Source organism: Fukomys damarensis, unplaced genomic scaffold (assembly GCF_012274545.1).
Source record: "Fukomys damarensis isolate Sample0158 unplaced genomic scaffold, DMR_v1.0_HiC HiC_scaffold_7, whole genome shotgun sequence".
NCBI classification, from domain to species: domain Eukaryota; kingdom Metazoa; phylum Chordata; class Mammalia; order Rodentia; family Bathyergidae; genus Fukomys; species Fukomys damarensis.
The window spans coordinates 39,424,399-39,445,904 of record NW_022900919.1 but is presented as its reverse complement, the minus strand read 5'-3'; positions in this window follow the sequence as shown (position 1 = coordinate 39,445,904).

Genomic DNA, 21,506 nt, shown 5'->3' with positions numbered 1-21,506 from the left:
AGGGGAGGAGCCAGGGATCAGAATCCAGGTGATGTCCCATATTAACCCACCTCCAATCAGACCCCATCTCCCAAAAGCACATTTAGCTACCAAACTCAGCGAAAAATAGATCCACTGATAAATGTAGCACCCCCATGATTCTGTCACTTTTCAAGCACGTGAAACTTGGTGGTGGTACATTTGAGATCTAAACTATAATACATGTCACGTCTTCTTTGACCTTGCTGGGAGAGGTACCCTTTCCACTTGAACATAAAATATGTCAACGTTGTGATGACTACGTCCAAAACCAAACACAACACTACCCCCAGGTTGTGCAGATCCATGTTTTAGATCAAATAAAAGGCTTAATAAATGCTTATACAGAAAGAAGTGGACAATGAATTTATCCAGTTCAGAAAAAAAAGTATTTCAGAGGCAAATGATACCTTGGCCAGTGAAAAATACATTGCACTGTGGAATAAGACACTAAGTAAGCTGTGCCAGCGGAGATATAATCTCCAATAAGATAAGACTTTTGTAGTTTAAAGACACAGGGAGTAGCTAACTAGCCATTTTAAACAGAGGGGGTACCCTGGCAGTTCCTTCGCCATGTAGATGACCCTGCGTACCTGTGAGCAGACTACTGGGTAGAGATACCAGGCCTGCAGGTAGTAACACTACTTAAAATGCTTGCCTGGGGGGCCAGGGCCTGGTGCTAAACATTATAGCAAACACCATTCACACAGTTCAATAGAACTTTCAGGAACCTGCACCTTTCACAGAAATCCCCTTGATGGATTATATTGGGAGAATCAAGGGTTGAGCCCTATCTCTAGAATTTTCAATCAGTACTCTTTCACCTCAACATAAGGACAGTATTCCCAGAGAAGCTGGGCATGGCGGCATATTTAGCTACTGAGCTCATAAATGAATACATTAATCCCAACATCCTAGGATGCTGAGGGAGGAGAATTGCAAGTTCAAAACCAGTCTGGACAAGTTAGTGACAGTGAGATTTTGTCTCTCTAAAAAGAAAAACATAAAGAGCTAGAGATGTAGCTCAGTGCAAAGCTCTGGGTTGAATCCTCAGCATGCTCTCAATTCCCAGAAATGATCCCCACAACACCCACTGAGGGTAAAGGCCAGCAAGTTGGTTCCTTTTATGAACATAAAGGCCAGTTGTGTTGCAGCCACCAGAATGCAGGATCTTATAGACATTGGTGTACATCCATGGCCAATGCATGCAAAGACATTCTAAATCTAAATATTGGGAGAAGTAAATGATAATCCACTTTCACTCACTTTACAAACATTTATTATTTTGCATGCTAGGCAAATTCTTGGCCATGAGACACAACCTTTGTCAACACACATGTGGATCTGTGCTTATGGTGCACAGAGTAGAGGAAAATAAATATGAAGTAGGCACAGGGCACTTAGTGTAATGGAGAAGCCCAGCTGCCAGGAAGTGGAGTGATAGGAATCTAGCTCTGACCTGGAACTAGGGAGATTTTCTGGAGGTAGTGAAATATAAAGCCCAGGTGAGCTGTAGAGGAAAACTTCTCAGGTACGACAAACAACAAAAGAAGATGTATAAACTGGGCATGGTGGCACATGGCTGCAATCTCGGCATTCTGGAGGCCGATGGAGGATGATTACAAGGAGCTAAGCCTAGGAAGCTGAGCAACTTAGAGAGAGACTCTGTCTCAAAGTAAAAAACAAAACAAAAGAAAACAAACCTGGGGTTATAGGTCAGTGTATAGGCCCTGGGTTCAGTTCCTAGTATCAACAACAACAACAACAGACGTGTAATATTATAACCTGTAAGAAGGATGAAATACCGCTGAAGATGTTGATGTCAGGAGACATACAAAGCCTCTTTCTTTCTCCCCACCACCCCACATGCACTCCATTTGCCATTCAAACTTCCCAGATAACTGATTAACGGGAATCTTCCATGATAAGTCTCAGTGGAACGACAGGAGTCTAACTGACATATTTGTCTTCTTAGAAGAGAAAAGAGCTCAGACCAGTGGCATCAGGATCTTGGGCACTGGCAACATGCATGAGCTTTGTTGGAAATAACCCTTCTGAGTCTAAAGTTCAATCGAATGTGAGATCGGAGGACTCAGAGACACTGGAAAGCTCTCCTCTACCCTTGACACCAGTTAAAATAGGAAAAGAAGCCAGCCCTGCCCTGGAGAGGTGGGGGAAATGGTGAGCAGACATGACTCTAGGTCCTGAGGTATGGGATGTGGGTTATGGAAGCAACAAGAACCCAAAACAACACAAGGAATACATGAGGGCCAAGGGAAATGCTGTCCTTTGGGGTCTTTGTAGGATTTCTTTCATTTTTTGTTTCCTACCATCTGTCTCTTTCTTTTGCTTTTTAAATTATTTATATTTTTTACCTCACATTAGAGAAATGATTTGATTTTTAATCTTCTGCATCTGACTTATTTCACTTAGCATTATGGTCTCAAGGTGCATCCATTTCCCTACAAATGACTCATTTTTATCTTTCTTTATGGCAGAGTAGTACTCCACTGTGTAAATCCCACATCTTTATCCACCTATTGATGGACATAGAGGCTACTTCCAAGATTTAGCTATTTCACATTTCGCTGCTATGAACATGAATATGCATGGTTCATTGCAGCATGATATATTTGACTTTTTCAGGAAGACACCAAGAAGAGGTATAGCTGGGTCAAATGGGATTTCTATGCAGGGTTTCATTTCTAGTATCTGTGGCTGAACAGCAAAGGTTCTGGAGCTCAGTGCTGGGGAGCCCAGGGTGGTTTTCTCTGAGCTATTGCTGGGCAGGAGGAGGGGAGCAAAGGAGGGAGTCTTTCTGAGCCATGGAAGATCTCACTATCTTCCTGTACTAAGTAGTGTGCAAAGCTGGAATTCTGCAAAATTCATTCTTTGATAACAATTGTGCTTGTTATTGCATGGCCTGAAGCAAAACTAACAGATGTAATTGCTGTTGGGGAAAAGATGAACTGGTCTGATGGCTGATTTATGGCTGTATCATAACATAAATTATAAGAAGAGGTGGAAAGAAGGGCTTTTTCAAGCACTGCTTTTCTGTGGAGGCGCATAGCCTGTGCCTCTTTTCCAGCCATTGTTACATTTGCTAAACATATTCTGTGACATTTGTAAACATTGCCCCTATCCCAGAGGTAAACCAAAGATTATTCAGGTACTAGATTCATGAGAGTCAAATGCTGACTTAAATCTTAGTTCACGTCGCTGACAGGCTCTGAGCTTGTCCAAACTGCTCTCCAATCACCTTGCTAATAGTATGGTGTGCTTCAGTTCCTGAACCGGTCACGTAATTAGAAGCATACTCCTCGGGCTGGGAAGAAATCTGCTGCTACACTCTAAATTAAAGAAAACCAACTAGTTGTGCCAGGTTATATAATTTAATGAAGGATCTGTAGAAAGAGCCCTTTAAAAATTGTGATGGTGCATTCATTTTTGGTATAGTATTAAGCACTCAAGCTGAACATTTCTCTTTTAGCTCCCAGCCAAAGCTTGCTATTGAGTAAATAAATTCAGGGTGGCCATGGAAAAGGTCTATCTGAGGGACAGGTCAGGGTCAACAGAGACCAGAGTGCCTGGGATCTCTTCGCACTTGCAGGCTTTGTTACATCCCTGGTAAACCCTCAGGGACGTCCAAAGTGAGAACGAACATTTCTGCTTTCATCAGCACTGTAAGACACACACATGCATACACACTTTTTCCTTACCTCTTCTGTATTTGATCTTTACAGACAACAACAAAAAAAATCTGGTGGTGGATCTATCTGGCTTCCTGGAAGCCAAAACAGCATCTCCTTCTTGTTCTTGCTCTTCAGTGGATCCTCTTTTTTTCCTCTCTTTCATCTGGCTTCTCCACCCAAAAAGCCAAGGGAAGTGAGGTAACAATAACTTTGTTGCATTTCACCTGGCCCACCCAGAGAAAAATCTATTTCTAGGCAAATGCGGAAAACCCAAACCTCGTGGAATACAACCAGCCCTTTAATCTAACATTCTCTGTGCACGGCAGAACCTAATGTTTAATTTGAAAAACAACCTGAAAATAGCATGAAAGGAAACGTGGAATTTGCATAGCTATATATATGTTTAAGATAGTCTTTTTGGAAAACACTGTGTTTGAGAGCTGACCCTTTCCTTGAAGTTGCCCGGATTTTATGGACTCCTCCAAGATAAGGCATGTAATTTTCAGCAGAATGATGGTTGCTTTTCCGCATGGTAGTCTTGGTATTAAGGAGATAAAGGTCAAACCTTGTCGTTTTGGAAAACAGAATGCTGATATTCAGAGCTGGTTCAGTGACCAAAGCTAACGTAACAGCAATGATGAAAAAGTGGTTTCTCTCCAACAGCCATTCTGCCGGCCCACTTTTGAAAATCATTCAAATCTTTTCTCTTTCTGTCTTTTAGCTTTCTGCCATCTTCCCTTTCTCTTTGCCATATTTGTGACCATTTTTCCTTTTTGAGTCTATTTTTCTGTGTTGTCTCTCTTTGCAAATTTCAGTTGCGGTGAAACCATACTTTTATAAGCAAGTCATGGATTTGGTTTATTACAGCCCAGTTGTCTGTAGATAGACTCTTTTCATTAGAAATCCTTTGCATACTGACTAATATATTCAAAGTTCTGAATTTCTTAGCTGAAGATTAACAGAAAACTATTACTTGAAGCTTCCCAATGTTTCTAGCATATCCACCGTGCCCTTTCAAACAACCTTACTGACAGGTGCTGGGAACTCAAGTGTGAAGCATTAGTACCCTTTTTAGCAAGGAACACTCTTAAGGTCAAGGGGGCATGCAGAGAGTTCAGAGCCCATGAAATGAAAAGACTTAAGGAAGATTTAAAACACCACAGATGTCTATAGGGAAAGAATCCTTATTTGGGGATCAACAGAAGAGTCCATAGACAGACTCGGGGAGTACACAAACTTCAATGGGAATCATTACTTCTTTTTATTTTCTAAACTTTTTTGAAATGTAGCTTTTTCACCAAATATATATATTTCCATGAAATTAGCAGCAGTCTTTCATATGTTATAACATAGTTGCTGATTTTGAGACATCCAGTCTCAAAATCTCTCTTATGTGCATTTCTGTTTGGAAATTATGTAATTGTTAGATGCAATACTATATCTTTCTATTTAAATAATTAATAAAGGAGCATATATATACTATAACACAATTAAAGCTATTATAACTATTTCAATGTAGCAGGTTTTCCTAGTAACCCTATATGTTTTATTTAATAAATTTAGAGTTATTCTGCTAAGAAACAGTCAGCAGGCTTCACTGAATTGTGAAAGGAGCCAGAGAGCGCAAGAAAGGTTACAGATCTTAACTCAGACTAAATGATCTCTCCAAGTGGATACCTGTGGGCTTTGATTTTGGAGAAGGAAAGGGATCATGGAGAAAGAGAAGAAAAGGGATCATAGACTTCATTTAGGGCCTAACAAAGCTTCTGCTTGCTTCTGTGTTTCTGTGCACAGAGTTAAAAAACTGACAGCCCTTGAACTTTGTGGAGGAAGAGTAAAGAAAGCCGTATTAGCCAGCAGCATCTAGGGAAGTAGGAAAACAAAACAAGATGACTGAAAATCTTGTCAGCCAAGAATTCCCTTGTAGATCTTCCCTGTTTGTGTGTATTTTTTTCTTGGTGCTACCCCTCAAATTCCTCTTATGTTAGGGGTTCTTATGGTTTAGCTTTTTTTTTTTCTTAAAAAACACAGAGTTGTAATAGGAGTGACTGGGTTCAGTTCTCATATAAAATGACAAAAAGGCAAACAGTGAGGAATAGAGGTATATGGAAATAGAAGTCTTCCCTGGTTTTTTGTTTTTGTTTTTGTTTTTTTCCAGACAAGTCTTGTAGTTCAGTCTGGCCTTGTGGTCTTGAAGGCACTATGTGGTCCAGGCTGGCCTTGAACTTCAGACAATACTCCTGCCTCCACCTCCCGAGTTCTGGTATTACAAGCATGTGACACCACACCCATCGTTATAGCTTGTTGAATCTTCTAAAATTAATCCTCCCAGTATAGCTTCAGCAATGAGCTAGAACCAGTTCAATTCCTAAGTTTTAACTGCAAAGCTTCAAGGACATTTTGTTTATTCTTATATACAAGTTGATTTTATCTCCAAGATTTAAGGCCATTCCCTAACTCTTTGCAGGAATTCTGAGATGGCCAGTAACAGTGGCATCTGGCCCCTTCTGAACTGGCTTTACGATGCTGACATTTGCATGTGCATCTGTTTCGAAAGACTCATCCTCTTTAGTATCAGTTGCTTAAATTCTTGAAGACAACTTGCTGTGCCATTGATTGCGCCCTTTTCCCAAACACTCCCACATTGTCCTGTCTAAGTATTCCCTAGTATTTGCAGCTATAATGAGAGAAGTTGGCTTATTTGCCAGGCTAAAGTCAGTAGATCCTAAATACGTTAAGTGGTAGTCACTGTATGTTTTAAGTTTCTAGCTTTGAACCAGTTGACTCTGGAAGTTGATAACTAAAGTACAGTGAGCCTAATGGGACATAATATTTCCTCAGAGTTCATGTGCAGACAGTCTCATGAGAGTAATATTGAGACAAGGAGGCTTCGTTAGGAATTTTATTTTTTCTTCTATGATGTTTTCTGAGCTTTCAAGGCAGTAGGGAATCCAGAGAAAGGAAGGAGGGAATTGGGAAGCAGATGTGAGCAATGAAGTTTATGGAGGCTGGAGGATAGACACAGGCTTTGTAGCCAGAGAGCCAGGTTTAGATATCAGGGCTGCAACTTTCCTGGCTGGATAATCTTAGGCATATAACTTAATTCTTCTCAACTTCCAGTTTTGCACTGTATAATGTAAACAGCAATAATAGCGCCCAAAAACTTGATGAAATATAATGTGTAAGAGATTTGACATGGGACCACACGATGAGAATTTTACAGAGGGTATTGCTCCCAGAGGGGTAGTGCTGAGAGCACGTGAGTTTGTTAGCAGGAAGAAGGGATTATGAGTTGCCAGTGTTTTTACCTGTGTATTGGGTTTGTCCATGTGATTGACCCACCAATCCTGCTTAGCTGTGAGGAGTTGTCCTACCATTGCTCTATCTACAGCCTGGCTCCCTTCTTTATAATAATCTTGGTTCCTTTATTGAGTTACAGGCCATCATTGCGCATGTGAAGTCATGGTATTTGTCGAGGTCAAGACAGTGACTCTACTACCTCCATAACTGTATGGAAACAAGGGGGCAAATGTGTGCAGGATGCATATGTGTATCTGGCCGTTTTTTATATGTAGATCATGATTTAAATGAGATCAGCCTGTAGCTGATAAATGAGATCATTTATGTACAAATCTTTGTCAACAGCAAAGCATTACTAAGAGTCCAGCTATCTAATTATTACCGTTATTTAAAATGATATGACATTTAAAAAATAATTTTGCTATTGTCAAATTACCTTCTAGCATCCCTTATCCCACTCTTGCAGAAGAGGTCAAGGCCTTTGGGGAGTGAGAGGTCTCTAAGCACACTGGTCCTAGGAGATCACTAAGAGAAGGGTGATGTTACTCCCTCATCTAGAGACTTAGCTTCCTTCCTCTTCTGTAGGATGAGGATGTGGTGCAGCCTTCCTGGCATTTATCCTTGGAGAATGATGCAAAAGCGTGGCTGATGGGAGGTACAGCAAGCCTTTGCTTCTTCTAATAGTTGACAATATAAATCTCATTTATCAAATAATGCCATCTTAAAATTCATTTATTTTGTATTCAGGATATCTAAAAAGTTTAAAAACTCTCCTAATGGTCTCCACTCTTGTGCTATTTGGAGGTGGAACAACTGGAAAATGGTGCCTGCCTCTTCCCTAATTATCCATTGTTCCTTTAAGTCAATAAATGTATTTTACACAAGTTGTTGTAGCTAAAATACATTGTTTCTTACTTGTTAAAAGGAATTCAGCAACAACAAAAGTACAGTTTATTTTTTCTTAGGCTGCGTTAGGATGAGAGTTATTTAAACATTCATTTGGTTTGACTGTGGTGGTAGAAATCTGGTGGGAGTTTGGCTTTTCCATGTATTTATTGCAAGCAAAAAGTGACTGGGCTAGAACCTAGGAGGATCTCCACAACCAAGGGTTGGAAAGTAATGGATTTCCCTTTAGGATTAAAAGACCAGGTGCTGTCTAAATGATTGTCAGTACCTGGTCCAGCTGGTGGGAAAAACCAACTGGCAGAAGAATATGCAATTTCATTTGTCCCTTCTGTGTCCTGGCATCAAAAGGAAAGCGATACATATATATCCAGCCTCACAGCGTGTATCACCCATGGCTCTTATGAATAACAATAGGCTGGTTTGCATTGGTCATGCAGATGGCAAGTGATATTGTGCCTGCTTTCAACTTAGTTCAGGGTGATCCCTTGTTGGCAGAGTCACCCTTGGGAAATCACCAAGGTGCAGCTCTTCCCAAGACCGACGACCAATATGTAGGCTTAAAACTATGCTTTGTCAGAGCCCCATTTCTTGTGTTTGGCTGCAACAGCTCAAAAATGCTGAATTATAAATTTACTGCTTTTAAAACCAAGATTTGGCTATACCTTTAGGTTAGTCTATGTGCAATTGGCAGAGGTTGGTTTTTAGCCTTTTTTTTAGTGCCTTGGTTTGATCATTCCCCTCTGGTTATTGTGGAGAGAACTAAAGCCCTGTGTTCTGACCAAACAACCACAACTCAAATAGGCCAGGAGACTAGGAAAATAGCAGGACAAGTGAAATGAGGAGTATCATTTAGGGCAGCTGAGCTGAGAGAGGCATAGAACTTAAAATCCATGCTATAGTTTGCCTGAGAGGTTCTTAAGCACCTCATGGCACTTGCAGGCAACTAAAACGTAGCAGCTAATTACATTAAATCAGGAGAACATTCCATTTGTCCTATCTCCTGGCATCCAAAGCAAAGCAATGCCTATTGTGCGTACTGTGCAGATCTATCTGTTTAGCTCTTTTATTATTTTTGACTCTATGTTCCATTTTGGTAAGTTTCTTAACTTTTCCCTGGGAACCCATTTCTTTCTCACTTTCAGCCCCCGAGGCTTGGGTGGGACTGACCCCCTTTATCCTCACTCTCACCAGCTACCTTGATGGTCACATACTTTATGCCTGTACCATGGGAGTACAGTATCTCCAGGAGAATAACTAGCTTGGGGTTTGTCCCTGATCTACCAGTCAACTCAGAGTTTTTAGTCACAGAGATGTTGCCAGAGATTTTCGGAAAGGAGTTCTGTCTTTCGTTTGACACACTTTAATTAATGCAGATTAATGCCCCTGAAGATCATTTTTGTTTGTTTCTAATATTATTGGGGTTAAAATTAGTTTTGAAATAAGTAGAACATTGTATAATTTTTTTCCCTAAGGGATTATTTTGGTGACATATATTATGTGAGATAATATATTTCTACTTATATCATCTATATCTATTAATTGGTGCAGTCACTCAATAATAAATCGTTTAATTTTATTTTAAAATTCTTGCCACACATGGCCTATAAATACTGTGAACTCCACAGTGGGTAGAGCAGTAAAGGAGGGAATCTGAATTTGTAATAATAATGGTTGTCATCCTTTGAGCGCTTTCTGTGTTTTAGGTGCTCAGTGTATTATGTCGCGTGACCAAATTCCCGAATTTTGATAAGGACCAAGGAAAGACATTAAGCTGCCGATGTCTTGTGTCAAAGCTCGAGCTCTGATTTTATTGCGCTGTAGGAAGCTGAGATCCCACAAGGAGGGTGCCTTGGAAGCTTGTTAATGGCAGCTATGGGATCCACATTCTAGAAAATGCAATTGCATCCTTCTGGTCTTGCTTTCCAGTAGGTTGGGCAAGGTGAAGACTCTGCTTAGGGTGGACGTTGAAGGAGGAGTTCAGTGTAGTGATGCAGTGTACAGGGCCTCAAGAGACTTATGCAAGAGCAAGTTTTCTGCCTTTCACTATGAGTAAAACAATTGTTGTGATAATTCATATGAGGGCTTTGTAATTAAGTATCTGGAAGGAAAGTATGATTTATTTTTAACTTGTACTTTGACTCAAGGTTGAGTCAACTGGGTTGAGAGATGAGGGTGAAGTAGCTGCAAGCAGTAATGAAGTCCACTCCTGCTCTCCAAAGTGAAACAAGTGAGAAAGGGCTTCTCAGAATTCCTTATGTCTCTGGTTTACTATGTAACAATTTATGAGGGACCATGTGGATGACGGCTGTCATCCTATCTACAGTGCCGTTAATATCAGAATGCCTGTTTATAAGGCACTTTCAGACAAGGTACAAGCTACTTGAAAATAACTGCAGGAGAGCTTCTTGTAGTCACATGGAGACTTGATTCTTGACTCTAATTTGGGTAGTAAGAGAATTGACTTTCAGGCATGTGCTCTCTTTTCCTGGGCTGTGAAGGGGGAAGGAAAACTTGATGTGTTTTTCTAAATCTCCTCGTCACCTATTTTTAGGGTGACAAGGTTGCTTCAGTGCTGGATGCAGATGGGGATAATAAAAGCCCAGAAAACTGAGTCATATACCTGCCTCTGGCAAAATCCTGAGCAAATACATGGTGCTCTGTGTGGCAGCAGGCAAGTGAGCTGTCGGAACATGAAAGGAGAGGAATTCAGAATCTCTGGCCGTGCCCAGGGAAGATCTTTTCTCCCTCTTCTGAAATCTTCATTCTGAGGATGCAGAAAGGGAATATCGTGTTACTCCTGAGAGATCTGCTCCAAAGAGAGCAAAGGTGTCCAGAACGCCAACGATTTTGGGTCTCATGGGCAGAGTGACATGAGGCAGCCATGTAATTGCTTCTGTGACTTTTGCAACTCACTTGGGACGCATCAGTGGTCTTAATGTTTGAGCCATGCAGCTCTGGTGTTCTTTAGAAGATCTCAGTTGCTCCACGCCCTCTTCAGGTTTGGAATGCACTGGGAGGAGGGCAACTCTGCTCTCTCCACTTTGCTTCATTCAGAATCTCTCTCCTTTTGGGTTTGGGTGTACAGCTCCCAACACCTTCTGTCCTTAGCCTTCCTGGACGCCAGTGTACTTACTTCACAATCTCAAAGCGCCCTTTAATTCCATGGTCCTTGGTGATTCTGAGAGCCAGGCCAGGTTCAGTTTATTCTGAGAACAGAATCCAGCATTATAAGGGTTCTATTAGGCCCTAGGGATACAAGGAACACAAAGATATGATCCCTGCCCTTCAGGATTTTATGGTTGAATGAAGAAAAGACAGGCAAACCTATCATTATCCTACAACAAGGTGATTGATTAAATGGAGGTTTATGCCAAGAAGAGAGAGGATGTGGAGGGTGGATTGCTCAAGTCTAGCTGAGAGTGCAAGAGGAGGCTTCAAAGAGAAGGAGGCCCCTGAGCTGGGCCTTGATGGTTTAAGGGGAGATGTACAGGCAGTTGTGTGATTTTAAAATAGAGTTCACAGTGTCAGTCCTCAGCTTACATTCTCCAAGGCCTTTCCCACTGTGTCGAGAATGAAACAGCGCTCCTCAGAGCCGTTCCTAGGCTGCTGTGATATGGGCCTCTGCCTTTCTCAGCTATCTGACCACTCCTCTTCCAGGCTCCTTAGTTAATCCGTCACCTTCATTTCTCAACTCTCTTCCCTCTGGCTGGAGTGCTTCTCTTTCAGGGTCTTCTCTAAAGACTGTTCTCACCATTCTGTGTCAGGTTCAATTAGGTACCCACTTGTGAGCATTTCCAATTTTTGTCCATCTGGATACCAGGGAGGGGCTGCTACTTGCTAGCCCCTTGAGGTTAGAGAACATGAGGTAACTTAGTTTGTCCCATGAAATTGTGACTGAAGTTACATGTGTGACTTCTGGTGGAAACATGTACTTTCCGGTAGAAGAACCCAGGATGGTTTCTTCTCCATGGAGACCTTGGAGGGAAGTACTGATACAATGGACCGATCTTGAGGCATTAGATAAGGGACAGGCCAAGGCTCATAGAAAACTCCACCAGTGACAGTTTATAGACTTTGCTTTTGACACGGTAGAGGTGTTTGTTATTTTAGTATAAGACCCTTTCATATTACTGGTCCTAATGTAGACATCTAATCCTATTCTCCTTTTGCCACAAATTACTTACTTACTTTTTCCTTTGCACTTATTTAAAATTATGCAATTTGTGAATACATTTGTGATCTATACCTTTCCATGAAAATAACTTGTTTCTTCTCCATAAATTGAAAATGATATTTATTCATTTTTTATTAATATAGTTTTACAGTACTTACTGTTTGTGTTCTTTGTGTGGAGTTGGCACATGTGCACAACACATCTCAATTCCTTCTTTTATCCCTTTCCCTCCCCCCTCTCTTGCCCATCTCTTGATCCCCTTCCCATTTGAGAAAGGTCTCTCTATTTCCTGTTGTCTTTCTTTTATTTTGCTCTTTATTTATAATTTGGGCTTCTCATATAAGAGAAACCGTGTAGTATTTAAGCTTGTGTGTCTTGTTATGAATTTGATGACAGGTATTTTATCTGTCATATTCCACCGGAGACAGTGTCTGGCTCAAAGTAGGCGTCCAAGAAATGTTGGACAAATGAATAGCACAACGTATTTCTGCTGCATGGATGGTGTAGCCAACCAGAGAAAGCAAACATCGGGACAGGGAAGGAAGGGAATGCGTGAATCGATGGGCGCCAAGTGAGGACAAGTAGGTAATGAAAATAAGTCCTTTGTGTGGTCCATCTCAGTCTCAATTTACCAAGTTCTTAGACTCTAAAATATAACAGTTCATAAACATTTTACCCTAAAATCTGAGTATTGGTAAAAAGTTGCACATTTTATGCTGAGGTTGCAGTACAGATTTCCCATGCTAGAACGAACATTAGTGTTTTTGCTGTTTGTTTTAAAAGTGGATTTTATTAAAGTTCTCAACTCTAGGGTAGCAGAAAAACTATAATGGTGCAAGGGTCTTCTTTTTTTTTTTCTTTTTTGGTACAAGGATCTTGTGATTATTTCCTCCAACACATTTCTTGAAAAATGAATCCCATATATAAGCTAAAAAATAGAATAGCTGAGCAATTTAGTTATTTATTATAAAAAATTTCAAAACTGAGTTGATACAGGAGAAAATTTACTTTAAGAAGTATTATGTAAAAATACTACATAAAAATGTAATGAATTGCAGAGAAGTAAAAAGTGTTTTGAAATAAAGTATTTTGTTCAAATGGTGTTGAATTGCTATTCTTTCTGAAGCTCCAGTGACACTTTGAAGCCTATGGGGTCTAAGATCATTAGACCCTCTAATGCACAAATAATTTCCCCCGAAAAAGCTTTAATTAATTAATTGTTTTGGTATGGGGGATGCAACTCAGGAACTTGCGCTTGTGAGGCAGGCGGCGGAACCACAGAGCTAAATCTCCGGCCCTAATTTATTTCTTAACTGCAAGTTTTGGGTTAGGATTTTACAGATGCCTTCTTGTCAAGAGAGAGTACAAGGAATGGTGGACATGATCAAAGCATTATATATGCATATATGGAACTGTCATAGTCATAGTGAAACCTATTAATTTATATAATTAACATTCATTAATTATTATAACAACAATAAAGATACCATGAAGACAAATACACATGGTAATATAATCTAAAAGGAAGAGAAAGAATGGATGCTGTTTCTCTTAGGCAGATGTACAGAGTTGTTAGCTTTGGACTTCACTAACTTTATAAGCTGAATTCTTTTATAGATAATTGTTCTCCTTTTGAGAGCTTACCACCTATTACCAACTAGTACTACCTATTACCAACTGTATTAGGAAACTTAAAAATGATTTAAGCATTTTGGAATTGATGAAATAATTTTCCTGGGAAAGGAATAGTTCTTTTAATGAGAAACTTTAGCATGGAAACCTAGGGTCAAGAGAAAAGCTGCTCTCCTTTCCCTAATGATAAGGCATCCCTAAGGGAGTTCCTTTATTTCAAAACAAACTTTAGACATCTTTGATAGGAATTTTCCTTCTGTCATCATGGTTTACTGGCAAGGAACCTGTGCAATGTGATGCTGCTGTTCTTACTCTGTTGAGAGCTAGACCAGGTTGTTTTTGTACCCATAACAGAGATGAAATGTGGGGACTGTCTCCACATTACTTGTCTGATCTTCTGCCTGAGTGGGACTTCCAATCTCTTTTTCCCATCAGATGTGCAAAACACTACTGAATGGGTGAAATTATCCTCAGGCGCGATGAGGTATACAGGGCCTGGGGAAGCTCCACATCCACTTTGGACAGGAATGGACGCAGGGTTTGGCTCAGAGCCAGGCGTCAAATTGTTATTATTCTTCCTTTTATGAGGTTCTTTATGTGAAGGTGTTGTTTTCCTTTAAGATGATCTTTCCAGAAAATGGTAGTGAAGAGAAAGCAAACTCCTGCCCAAGGGAACTCAGACTATGAGAGCTTCACAAGAGCATGTAGCCATGCCCGTGGGTAATTATATAGGCTGGCAGAGCGTAGGTAGATCATTTCATGAGAATATTGCCTTGTTTGTGAAGGCAGGAATGGATGTGCACTCTGGTCACCTGGCAACCAAAGAGATAAAGTAACGGCACAGACCAGTTATGCCACAGAGGATGTTGGTTTCATTGACACACTTCCAAGTTTTCCCAGGCTTTGTCACATTTGGAGGTGCCCCAAAGCCACTACCAGAGGAGTGAGCCTAGGTGGGCATTTTTACTACAGATGATCCATACTCAGTGCTAACTTTATTTAGACCAATACCCAAGGATCAAGATGAGCCATAGTCTCATTTTCAGATTTGAACAAAGATACACAGGAACTATAGGTAGGAAATGTTAGATGCTGCTATGTCACATCTGACTCCACTGAACCTCAGTATTGTAAAGCACTATGGGTATATTGACCAAAGCTTGGGCATTTTCTCTGGTGATTAAAGACATCTTTGCCCATGATCATGGCAAGCCAGAAGTGCCAGGCAATTAATATCTCCAGGAAGAGCTCTTAACCAATGAGTTACTGAAGTTAGTCTATAAATGCCCCAGCTGCTGTGTCCCTTGGGTGGGTTAATGTGAGACCTGTGCTCTTCATTGATTTCCAGAGTTTCTCAGAAAGATTAAGTTCTAGTTAATCACATTTCACCAGGAACAACCGACTTGATAACATACAGTTTGTATTGATTATCTTCTCTTCTGTGTCTTATTTCCTCACATTCTCTATCAGTATTTCCTAGAATCACTTTTCAAACAAATCACTTGCACTCAGATCCGTATCACATAGTCAACTTTTAAGGAAACCTAAAATGAGACAGAAGTAACAGATGAGTTAGATTTGAGGAAAGTGTTGTGTCATAGCAACCCAAAGCCACACATGTTCTAGTTAAAGTTCTGAGGTGGGACAATAAAAATAATTTTAAAAACCTTCTCAGACAGAGGGAGGAGATGGCAGAGCATAGAATGTAGAGGAGAGATCCAGACAGCCAGGCAGAGATGAAATTTTAGCATGGGGGTTTCATGGAATTGTAAGTGCCTCCTTTTCCTGTGATAGCAGGAGTTGTATCAGTTTGCTGTTATCACAATATCTTTAATCAAGGCAAAGGTCAAAATGAACTAAGGTGGAAGGTCCAAAGTAATGTAAGAAAATTCTCATATACAGTGTCTCTGCTGGATGGAAGGAATGCACAAAACACCAATGAAGAAAGGAAAAGGGTTTAATAGAGAAGAATCAAGAACTTGAAGAAACTGATATGGGAAGTGAAAAAATTAAGTTGTGAAAGGAGGAAACTGCTGTGTTTATTAGCTTGTGATGGAAGCTTGAGCAGAGAAGGTAGCTTGAGGTGCTGTACATTGAAAATAAACTCAAAGAGGTCCAGTGCAAGCACCCATGTGATGTGGCATCTTCTATGGGCTGTCTTCCTAGTTGTCGCTTTTCAGTTTCTGCAAGAAGTGGGGCTGTGTAGCATTTTGAGAGTTCTGTTTTATTGTTTTTATTTTTATTTTTTATTTTATTTTATTTTTTCCTCATTTAGTTTATTGGTACATTTTTACGTATACAGTACAGTTACATTCATCATTGGGATCTTCACACAACAGGTCTTAGTTCTCATTTTTTCCCCTTGTCCCTGCCCTCCCTTCACCCCCTCCTCCCCTCCCCATTTACAAACATTTTTTTTTCCATTTTTTCATTTTCTATTATTTTTTCCTTTCCCTTATTACCTTTCCTCTACCCTTCCCATTTTCCCTACACCTTTAGCCACTTTCTTCCTATTTCACATTGTCCATTATATCATTAAGACCTTATGTACTGTCATAGTTTATTCACACCAGAGAAACTATTTGGTATTTACACATGTGTGACTTATTTATTGCACTTAGGAGTATATCCTCAATATGTATCTATTTTCCTATGAATGAATCTAATTATTTTTATTTTTAATACTTACACTTTCAGTCTAAAGAGAGGGGACATTTAGAAGCTAGAGAGTGAGGATTGGTTGGGGAAGGATGAATCCTTGGCCAGCCAGGGTGGGGCTGAAGCTGTTCTGAGTGCTAAGTGGAAGTTACCAGCTCAATGAATTTCAGGGATGATTGTGAAGTAATGATTAGAGACTTTAGGCTGTGCCTTTTTCCTATTCATGAATGGGGGGGAGATATATAGGGACAAGCCTGGAGATCCCCATGAAGCTAAACAATGCTTGAATTAAACAAAAATAAATTAAAGGACATCTGGGGAAAAGAAAAGGAAAATGATGAGATGTGAAAATAGCAGAAAAAAAAAGAAAGGTAAAGTTTTCTAGTAAATCATTCCCCAAACTACATGAGCCTCACAGATTTTCTCCTTGTCAACTCTTCTCCTAGTGCTTTTGTCTAGTCCTTGCCCTCCCCATCCATACCCACAGAAGATAAACAAATTGAGAAAAGTCCACAAAGGAATTTTAAAAATGTAAACATGTCAGTGTTATAAATACTGTTTTTTTATGATTTTCTCATTTGCAATTTCTCTAGCTTTCAGTAATCTCTTATAATAGCATATTTAATGTTTCTTTATGATTATATAGGTCATAGAATGGTGACATCATGTTGAATATTCCTGTTTATAGATTTATTGTTTCAACAAATATTTTTGAGCTCCTTCATAGGACAGGCAAGACTATGGTCAGTAGGCACATAGACATTAGACAGGCTTCGGACTATTATATAGGTTTTAGCTAGTAGGAGGGATCAGGTGGGCCAGAAATGCTTGAGCAACACAAAAAATATACATTTCAAACAAGCACAAATATTATGAAGTTAGTGAGAAGCACGCTGGTTGGGTAATAAATAGGACAAGACATAGAGATACAAAGCTGGGACTTGAGGAATGAGGTGGTTTAGTTGTGCAAAGTGGTGGAGCTCAGCATTCATGGAAAAGGAATGTGGATTTGTGAAGCACCTAACATAGGTCAGTTAAGTGGATAGAATGTGCAAAAAGTAGCTAGGATAAGGAAGAAATAGATAGCAGGGACTTAAAGCAGAGTTTAATTAATAATTCCCTTCTCAATAGACATCCATTGTATTTCTAGTTAATAACTATTACAAGTAATCCTGGATTAAATATTATTATGCCTATGATGTCAATATTTTATACATCTCTCTTATTTCATTAGAATTTTTATTCTATTTATTTATTGATTGATTTTTGTGGTACAGGGAATTGAACTCAGGTCCTTGCACTTGCGAGGCAGGCCACCGAACCGCTGAGCTAAATCCCTGGCCCTCATTAGAATTTTTAGACTGAATTAGCTGAAGTCAAAGTGGTGGGCCAGAGTTTCTCCTTTTTCAGGTTTTGATACACAGGATTCTCCAAAGCTTTTATAGAAATAGTAACTTTGGCTTACCTGCCTCCTTGCCTTCCTCGTTTTCTCTTTCTCAGTTTTGCTGCTCTTCTGTATCATTGTCCTCATCTTCATTGAATCTTCTTTATTAGAAGAAACTTTAATGGATTAAATTTAATAATTGTAACTGGAGAAAATGAGCTTAGTTTATTAACCTGACAATATTGGGTCTCTTAATTCTTCTTTAACATTGCAGCCTCATATTTAACATATATGAAACCTATCTACCATTGTTCTTTGTTTCACTTTTATTGTATTTGTCCTCATTTTTATTCCTCCTGGTTTATTTCCTGTTGACAAAGAAGTGAAGCATCTGAGTACATGTATCTTGGAGACTTTGGTGGCTACAAGTTCCCAAGGCCACATCCATAGCTTGAGTTGTGTTCCCTCAACAGATTTCCACAGACTTGTATTTTTGTAGGTCACAAGCACATTTTTGAAGACTCAGTGGACAATCCTGCCTGTGTGCAGATGAACAGCTGCATTCTAGAGACTCCCCAAATATATTTGCTAAAACCTCAGAGAGAAACACTTTAAGGAAATGAGAATGAGCAATAGATTTTGGAATCACAATTGACCTATGGACATGTTTGCAAATTTATCTGCTATCTCCCTAAGCTTCCCCTCAAATAATTGCATCACCACAATGAATGAGATAAACATTTTCAGTTGGAAATGTTTGCAGGTGAAACAAACAGTACTTGGAAGGGAGCAAACAAATAAAGACTATTTGCAGAAATGTTCAGGAAGCATTTGTTATTGTTTGCAAATTAAGTGTCTGACCTACATTATTGATTCTTGTGAGCAAATAGTGGAGAGACAGAAAGTTTTATATGATATAAAAGATACAAAAATGGGGGCTTTGTTGTTTACTGGGTACTGCACACATGGCATGGATTCCTCCAAAATTAATTAATTCTGGGTGATTAAAAAATAAATGCAGAAATTATGTTAGTATGCAGACTTCTGTTGTTTCCTATGATTATAAAATGGAATTTATTAACAGTATTTTCATTTGTCAGAAACATAGGTTATAGTCTTAAGACTGGAATAAAAAAATCTTAGACTGTGTTATGATCTGTTTTTTGCTTAAAAGTTAGACCAGTGAGAAATTTTGTAGGTAAGCATTATCCCAGGGCAAATGCATGATTAGAAATCAGATCCCTTTCCTCAAGACACTTTACTGCCATCTGCCGGGAAACCATCAAAGTGAAAATAGAAATCAGTAATGATCACCCATGAAAGGCGCCCTCTATAGTTGTGCAAGGCATAAATGGTGTGATCACACACAGTAGCCCCCTAAGGGGACATGACCAAGCTCAATTAAATCATCCAGTAAAGTTTGACACTCAAGAAACAGTGACCTTGAAGTAATATGTCGACATAATGAAGTTTGAGACGGTTGAATTTCCCCAGTGATCCAGGCTGTAGGTAATATTATTCCATTTGGTGCTGTGCTGATGATTGGAAATGACTTGCTCCCACTTTTTCTATATTCAAATATTGACTTACATGAAAGTTTCTGTGGGAAAAAGAAAAAGATTATTGAAGGTCAGGGTGGGGGTTGTCTTTGTCAACACCCCGGCAGAAGCCTTGTGTTGCGCTGGCTGACATCTGTGCTAGTAATATATAAACTACGTTTGTTGGCAATGAGATGGGAAGTCTCCAGGAAGACAGACTCTGCTAACTATTTCTTTTTTTCCTTTTTTAAATGCTGGGCTGAAGGTAACTGTGTAGATCTGAAAATGAAGCCTGGTTTAATTAGGTAGAATTTTAAGGAAGCCAAGTAACAAATGACAACTTAATTAAGTATAATTAAAACATTTTAGGCCTTCTCAAGACCTCTTTCAACAGGGTGATGATTGCAGCTTGAGAGAAGGCCATGGAAAGAGAGGCAAGGTGCTTTCATTTTCCTTTTTTTCTTACTTTTGGGTCCCAGGTCTTTTTTTTCTTTTTGCTATTAGAAATGCAGCTGGATCCTATTTATAATCCATTTTCACATTTGTTTGAATTAAAATCCCAGATTGTTGTGTTTTCAAGGTTGAATGTGCGTGGCAGCCAACATTTATCCAACCCTTTCAGGACTTACTGGGTAACAGGGCTCCAGGAAGGGAAACTCTGCCACCCGTTGGAGCCACAGGGAGTAGAGAGAGAAAACAGACCCAAGCCTAAAACCTCTGACATTACTGTTGTTTGTGGAGGGATTGTTCTACTCCAAACACGTGCTGCCTACTTAAGGCTCTAATTATTCTAAATTACTGAAATTGGCTCAATACCTCTGTTTTATTATTTGATGTTAAGGAACAAACCATTTTAAGAAGAAATTCATAATGCAATCAAAATACTGGCAACTGGTTCTCTCTGTAGAAAGTTTGGGCTTGGAAATACCCATTCATGCTACCCGACCACCTGAATTCTAATCTGAGAGCTGCCGTGTACTCTCCCCAGCCTTTTCCAGTATCCTGTTTATGTCTAAATCCAATAGTCCAGCCACGCCAGCTTGTTACCACATGGAAAACTCCATTGCCCAGAGAAAGTTATGAATCCCTATATTCTTTATGCTTTAAGATCCCCTAAGACATCTCAAAGTAATTGCTAGGTAAATCTACCAGATGGTTTTTTTGGGGACATGGAATAGACTAATAGTTTCCATTAGCATAATATTGTTATTAGAAAGATTTAATGACTTCACTGATGTGTTGTCCTATCCTGGTGGAAAGTTGATGAGCCAGAAATAAAATAATACTTATGTGTACCCGTGAGGCCATTTGAGGGAGGGAGGTATTAGAGAAGTTCATGACATCTCAGTTCTATCAGGCTTCTAAGAGAATGCTCTGATTTGAGATGAGCCAAGTGACCTGGGAGGTGACATATTAATTGCAAGGCCTATCAAACAGAGCCAGGGGACTCCAGGGCCAGACCACCTTTGCTGCTGCACTCCAAGGTAGAATTGGGATTCTGATGTGAGTTCAGGAAATCCACGTTCCTCTTCCAGCTCCATTTTCCCCTGGATGGGTGACCTTGGGTTGTTAAGTTCTCTGTCCTGTACTTTTTCACCTATAAAATGAATATAATAACAGTGCCTACCAGTAGCTTGGTGAATATCATGAGGAATGAAGCCATCTTCATAAAAGTGTTTAAAATAGTACCAGAGAGACATGGTCAACATGCACGAATACACATTATTATTATTATTATTATTATTATTATTATTATTATTAATTATTACTATTACTAGTGTTTTAGAGTTTTAAGCAAATCAGCAGCTTGTGATGGATCCCAGTTTCCTCATCGGTCCAGTGAAAGAGGTTAGTGCAACTCTGAAATTCTGTAATTCTATGAGCTAGAATACCAGTCTTAAAAATGGCAGTGGTTTGAATTTAAACATCAATTTTGTTCTTTGAGGCCCATCACCAGACTTTGGAAGCTAGTTGTGTTTTACAACAGGTGTTAACTGTTAGAGCAAGCATTCAGGAAAGAGTCACCGGGAGAGAAAGAGGGTCCCTTGTAGGGGATGGAAGAACTGGCGGGTGTCTCTTTTCCTTATCTAATGTGCTTGGGAGGTCCGTAAGTCTCCCTTGTCCCAGGGCCATCCAGAGGGGAGGAAGTGCTTAACTGTGTAGGCTGGTCATCTTCAGTTATCAAATGAAAGAACACATCCTAC